Genomic DNA, 7,500 nt, shown 5'->3' on the forward strand with positions numbered 1-7,500 from the left:
TCTTCGATCATCTTCTCCGACATCTTCTTCTCCTCTTCCTACCAGATCTCCACCTGATGCCTCCCCAGAAGGCATCCACCAGGCGATCCACGGCCTTCGCGGCCAGATCTCAGCGAGCTCCGCAAGCTCCGACTTCGTCTCTAGTTTCTCAGGCTCCTCCTCCTCCGACAACGGCAGTCGGCATGGAGCAGTTCGACTTGCTGGTTCAGCAGGTCAAGGGCCTCACTGAAGCAGTGCAGACCATGCAGCAGCAACCGCAGGCATCAGTGTGGCTGGAAAGAGCATCGTCGGAGTTTCAAAATTCGACGACTGGGCGGGCCACTTGGGCCAGTCGCCCTGTCTTCCTCGAAAAAGGGAAGCAAAAGGCGGAGAGCCCTCTGTCCGATCATGATTCTACCCTTGGAGAGTCCCTACCTCCGTTCCACCAGAAGACCCTCGAGACTCGCAGTCGAGAGGATCTCCTGGATTAAAGATTCCAGGAGATAAACCGACAGATCGAAGAGCTCCGTCGTGCTCCCACTGCTTACGATGAGGACATCTGCACTGACCCTCCTTTCTCTCAGATGATTATGCAGAAACCAGTCCCGCCGAACTTCAAGCTCCCCCAATTTGAGAGCTATGACGGGACCACGGATCCGATTGACCACCTGGAGGCCTTTCGGATAATGATGCTGCTCCATGACGCACCAGACGCCATCCTATGCCGAGCTTTTCCGTCTACCTTAAAGGGAGCAGCAAGAAATTGGTACTCGATACTGAAGTCGGATACTATCTTCTCCTTCGATCAGATGAGCCACCAGTTCATTGCTCATTTCGTCAACAGCTGGCATCCCCGGAGAGGTTCGGAGTCCCTCATCAACATCAAGCAAAAAGAAGGAGAATCCATCCGAACTTACGTCAACCGTTTTAACGCTGCCGCATTGGAGGTCCGAAACTTGGACCAATCGGTTGCAATGGCCGCCCTAAAGAGTGGTCTTCAAAACAACGACCTTCTGTTCTCCCTGGAAAAGAAGTATCCCAGGAACTTCGTAGATCTGCTGACTCGAGCCAAAGGATATGCCCGAGTAGAGGAAGCCTTCAAGCTGAAGGATGAGGAGGCCACGAATGAGCGGTAGGCAGGCGACTCCAGTAGGCTCGCAGTTGAAAAAGGGCCGAATGAAGCTCAGCCACGTTCTCGAACTTCCTCCGGATACAAGCATGTCCAGACTCCTCCTCGGGCTCATAGGCAGAGAAGCCCAGACCGCAGAGTTCGGTGGGGCTCTCCCCCAGGAAGATTCCACAGCTACGCCCCCCTCAATGCATCGAAAACCCAAGTGCTGATGGAGGTCAGGGAGCAGCTGTCGAGGCCGAAAAAAATATGCACACACCCCAAGAAGCGTAACCCTAACAAGTTCTGCCTCTATCATCGTGACCATGGCCATGACATGGAGGAGTACATTCAGCTCCGAGATGAGATTGAGGAGCTCATCAGACGAGGTCGGCTCGACAGATTCATTCGATATCGGTCTGAAGGTAGGAAAGATCAATCGAGGGCCCTGCCACAACTGGAGCCGTCAAGGAGGGAGGAGCAGCCTGAAGATCGGCCTCCAATTGGGATCATCAACTCCATCTCTGGAGGACCCCGATGGAGAGTAGACCTTCTGTGACTATGAGATTCGAAAAATCTACGAATGTATTACCAATAATTTTACCTTAAATAAAAGTTTTTTTTATATTTGCATATCTTTTCTTTTGGCATGAGCTCGTAACGACAGGGAGTAGCTCCTTCCGACAATCGAAACTAAGCATGTTAGGAACAGGAGGAGAACCCTGTCCCAATCTGAGCAAAGTCAAAGGCTCGATTATTTAAAGACCGGATGGGGGGAGAGGCCCTTGCAACGGCCCTTATGTGCCCCCACAGTCATGTTAGGAACATGAGGAGAACCTCGTCCTAACATGAGCAAAATCGAAGATCCGATTATTTAAAGATCGGATGGGAGGAGAGGCCCTTGCAACGGTCCTTATGTGCCTCCACAGTCATATTAGGAACAGGAGAAAAACCTCGTCCTAACATGAACAAAATTGAAGACCCAATTATTTATAGACCGGATGGAGGGAGAGGCCCTTGCAACGGCCCTTATGTACCCCCACAGTCATGTTAGGAACAGGAGGAGAACCTCATCCTAACATGAGCAAAGTCGAAGGCCCGATTATTTACAGACCGGATGGGGGGAGAGACCCTTGCAATGGCCCTTATGTGCCCCCACAGTCATGTTAGAAACAGGAGGAGAACCTCATCCTAACATGAGCAAAATTGAAGGTCCGATTATTTAGAGACCGGATGGAGAGAGAGGCCCTTGCAACGGCCCTTACGTGCCCCCACAGTCCTATTAGGAATAGGAGGAGAACCTCGTCCTAACATGAGCTGAAATTGATTGTGTCAGAAACAGGAGGAGAACCTCATTCTGACACAAATGAAGACCCGATCGATCAAGATCGGACGAGGAGGAAAGCCTCCTCAGTGGCTCCTCTACACCCCTACGACCCCGTTAAGATCAGAGGGAAAACCCTCACTCGAACACAAAAAAAAAAGAAAGGGAGAGAGAAAAAGAGAAAGCGACGAGCCACACCAGTGATAAGAGAAAATCAAACTAAATCAAAGACACAAGGAACCTCGTCTCAACGAGGAAGGAGACTCTTGTCAAAAGCCCTCAATCTCCAAGAGGGAACCCAACACCGGCAGGAGAAAATCGACTTCCTCAAGGTAACGAGAAGTTCGGACCCCCAAGCTCAAGCACCGAGAGAAAATGTCAAACTCGAGTAGCCTCGAAAAGACCTTCGGTCATGCACAAAAGGGGCAAATCAACACGACGACAATCAAGAATTTTCAAACAATGTCAACATCGAACAAGATAAAAGATAAAAGAAGTTAGGTAAACGATAACTTAATGCAAGAATGGATAAGGTAATAAAATTTTTTTTTTTCATTTCATTAGTGAAGTATACATTACAAAGCCTTTGAAGGCCAAAAAAGAAAAACGACAAGAAAAAGAAATAATACATAGAATAAAATGTAAAGAAGCCCTAAGGAAGCTCGGCTTCTTCAGACTTCAAACTCTCGGTTCCAGCCATCATCGAGAATTGCTTTAAGTTTTTGACTTCTTCTTCTAGTTCTTTCTTTCTTAACAGCATCTCCCGATACATCTGGTGGAACCGCCGACTCTCGCCCTCTGACTCCCGAAGCCTCTTCCTCAGAACTTCAGACTCCGCCTCGACATCCTTGACCGCCTGCTGCTCGTAGGCCAGCTGAATCTTCAGCCGCTGCAGTTCGACCTTCTCCTGCCCAAGGGCCACGGACAGTTCTTCCATGGTCCCCCTCAAGGAGCGGAGCTCATCAGAGCCTTGTGCAGAGATGGCCTGGACTCTCTCAGATAACTGTCTCTGAAGGCGGATAACCTCATTGATCGCCGTCTTGAGCTTCCTTCGGTAGTCGTCTATTTGCCCGCACCAGCCGACTCGGTAGGTATTGTAGTTCGCCTCGACGTCCTGCAGCTGCTTTTGAAGATCGAAGAATTTCTTCGACCAGTCTCGATCACGGTCGGCCTGAGTTGTGAGCCAGGACGAGCTCCCTTCCAATTGATCGATCTTCTCCTGTGCAGTCGCTAGCTCGATCTCAAGGGAGCTGATCTTGAAAGCCTGAGTCCAAGATCGGTCGCTGGCACATTTTCGGAGTTCCTCAAGCTCCTTCACAAAGTCAGCCTTCCACCAGGTGTAGTCCATGAAGCCCTTTTTGTGGAGGTCCCGAAAGTGAGCAGCCTCCGCAGTGACTTCCGAATGGCTCTTCTTCAGTCCGTGAAGTTCGTCATCCAGCTTCTTGGATTTCTTTGTCAGGCAACGAACTTCTCTTCTGAGGTCCCGGACCATCGACTTCAGAGGAATCCCTCGGGATAAGGGGAGAGCTTCGGTGGGGCACTGTCGTTGGAAGACAAGAGCACCACAACACAAATCAGTGTCGGAAAACAAAAGAGAAGAAAGGGAATGCCGAGTAAAAAAGAGAAGCCCTCTGAAAAGAAGAACCCGATTTTATTGATTAAGTTGTTCTTAAGTACAAGAGAACGAGAAAAGTTGCAAAAAAAAGAAGAAGAAGGGGAAGAATACAAATTTAGAGGTTTCGGACCTCTGGGGCAAAGTGGGGGAGCTCGATGCCCCCGGAAGATCGACTGTGGTAGCCGCGACAGTCGAGGAAGTCTTGGTTGGAGGAAGACCAGCAGCAGCTTTAGAAGGCCCGACTCCGTCATCAGATGCCTCATCCAGGAAGCCGAGGTCCAGCTCGAAAAACTTTCCGACCACCTTCTCTTGGCAGAGCTCAAAGCCCTTGATGAAGGCGGCCTGATCGAACTCGATCTTTAGATCCCTTATCTCGAAGGAGGTTTTGAACTCCTCCACTGCCCGAACCATTGCCTTCGAAACCATGGTTGGGATCTGCGCCTTCAACTCGAAGACCTCGACCTCTACTTTCTTTCTTTCCTCCTCCAAGGTGGCCCTCAAGTCTGTCGAGGTCTGCTCCTCCTTCTGCAGCGCCTTTTGGAGACTCACGACTTCAGTGATCTTCTCCTTAAGGCGGGCGGCCTCGGCCAGGCGACCTTCCTCCACCTGGGCGGCCTCCTTCCTAGCATTGTTCATCGCCTTGATATTGGCGATGAGCTGGTGTCCAATTTACAAGAGCCGCCATGGAGTCAATATAAAAAAGCTGAGGAATAAGCTAAGCAGAGTGGCGAGAAGAAGAAAGGAGTAGATTGACCTACCTCGAGAAAGGACCCCAGAGAGTCCCAGACCCGCTGCTCAGGATCGACGTGAACGGTCCTGTGGACGACCTCGGGCAGGATGCACCCGTCGACCAATCTCTTTATTATATCTCTATTATTGAAGAGATTTTCCCTCGGATCTTCTTCAGAGCCATCGGCCTCCTCGATGGCAGTCCTGCTGCTGCAGCTCTTGCGGGCCAATGTCTTCTTTCTCCTTCTCCGTTTGGCCCCCGGTGCCTCCTCGGACCGGACCTCTGGAGCAGGAATCTCAACCAGGGGGCTCCTTAAAGAGGCTCGGGGGACTGCAAGCTCGATGTTGGAGGGAGAGTCGACGGCAATGGTCGTCTGGACAGGCATGGCCGAGCTGGTCTCTTCTACCCTTGCTCTCTTCGCCGCCCCCGAGGATACTGCGCCTTTCCTTTTGTGGGTCTTGAGACCCTAGGCTAGCATTCGAGCTGCGTCAGCGTCCATATCTGCAATGAATGAGGATCGACACAGCTTAATAAAAGAACAAGAAGAAGGGGAAAGCAAAAATAATAATAATAATAATAATAATATACATATACCGACAGGGTTAAGAGGGCTTAGACCGATGTTAAACAAGAGTTGTTCCTTCAGGAGGTTGGAGAGAAGAGGGGCTGGATAGGCCTCGAGTTTATTGGAAGCTTCAAGGTCGTCCTGTCCCAAGCTAGAAGCCCGACGGACGGAATCCCTCAGGGAGCCCCAGGGGGGCAACCCCAGCTCCAAGGACGGGCATCGGACGTAGAAGTACCTCTCCTTCCAGTTGTGAATAGAAGAGGGGGCACCTTTCAGCAACTCCTTTCTACCGAACTGAGGAGAGAAGTACCACCAGTCCTTCGTCAAGGGATGATGCTTGAAGATATAAAAATTCTTAAACAAAGAAAGGGTCGGATGAACTTCAGCTAAACTACAGAGGGAAAGAAATCCTATAAAAAACCTAAAGGAGTTCGGCACTACAGAAACTAAAGAGATGTTTAAGAAGCGGAAGAGAGCAATAACAAATGGTGGAAGCGGAAGTCGAAGCCCGATGTGAAAAGCTTCTTGGTATAAATAGAAGCAGTCGGGGGGAGGAGCGCTGGCCCGACCAGTCGGCCTAGGGAGCTCCAGCTCGTACTCCGGAGGAACCCCGTACTGAATCCTAATCAGTGAGAGTTCCTCCGAAGTCAGAGAGCTGAGAATGGTGTTTGGTACAAAGATCGGACGAGGTTCATCTACAGAACTAAAATTTTGAGGAGCTGGAACGAACGAATTCCTAGAACTGCTAGAGGGAGAAGTGCTGGAGGATATTTTGAATCGAGTGAAAACCCTAAAAACCCAAAAAAATTAGAAAAAATAAGAAACGGGACGTTCATGGAAAATCGAATAGGTGGACTGTAACAGAAGAAAAATGAAAGAAGAACAGCAAGAGAAAAAATAAAGAGGAGAGTTCTGAAACTAACTTAGGCTAGTCCGAAGGATGCAGAGATGCAGAGATGGGGACGACTCGAAGAACGCCTAAGGCCGAAAAGGATGCTGAGGAAGAACGGAACTCTCAGAAAGAAGGAGGGGCCAAAGAAACTTTCGGACAAAGTAAAACCCCTGAAGGGGGGAGGCAGGTTTAAATAGGCGATGAGGTCCGATAGAATAATGATCGCGGATCTCCTCTAGCCGATTTACAACCACCATGTGTCCCACTAGTCATGGCAGACGACTGAAAGTGGTTGACAGCTGACAGAACCATTATTGTGCCGTACCTTGAGTAACGCTCCAGTAGAAATCCTGAAAAAATCTTTTCGAATCGCCTCGATTCAAAAAGGCTCCAGCACCAGCGTGCCAAACGCCAAAATATCTGGAAATAATCAAGTACGAAAATCGAGGGAGACAACTTTGACTGTAAAAATTTCTCTGTACTTCCTTCATTCGAAATCCAAACTCGAATATAGGAGGACTGGTGTTGGGTATAAAATACCTCCAGCCGAAATTTATAAAAGGCCGACCCTTCCAGGGCTCTTCCGGCTTCCGATCTTGTGTGGCGTCTCTTTGAACCCCCTCGACCGTCCGAGCTTCCATAATACCATCTGGACTTCTTCGATAATGAGCTCCTCTATTCATCTATCGAACTGCTCTAAATGCTCTCTGGGCTTCATTATTAGTCGGTTTTCTACAGTGATCTACCATTCTCCGAATCTCTTTCAAACTTCTTTCGACCACGAACGACTTTACTCTAAACTTCTTCTGGACTTCATCAATGCCCGAGCTACTCCAATAGCAGGATTTCTATGGTAACTAGACTCCATCCAAGTTTCTACGACGGTCGACCGCCTTCCAGATTTCACCCGAGCTCCTACAAGAACCGGATCCCTACCCTGAACTTCTATTGCAAGCGGACTTCATCCGAGCTCCTACAAGAGTCGGACTCCATCCAAACTTTCACAGTGGATAAATCATGGACAACGGACAGGCTCCACCAGCCAGATCTCTACTTCGAACTTTTTTCAAACTTCGTCAATGATCGAGCTTCTCCAACAGCGGGACTTCTACAATAAGAAGTCTCTATCTGAGCTTCTACGACAACCGGTCTTCGTCCGAGCTTCTACAATAAGCGGACCCCTTTCAGACTCCTACAAAAGCTGGATTCCGTCCGAACTTCCACAGCAAAATTGAATATCGGATCTTGGACTCCTCCGACGTTCAACCTTCCACAGTATCCTCAAGA

This window comes from Elaeis guineensis, chromosome 16 (genome assembly GCF_000442705.2).
Source record: "Elaeis guineensis isolate ETL-2024a chromosome 16, EG11, whole genome shotgun sequence".
Taxonomy (NCBI): Eukaryota; Viridiplantae; Streptophyta; class Magnoliopsida; order Arecales; family Arecaceae; genus Elaeis; species Elaeis guineensis.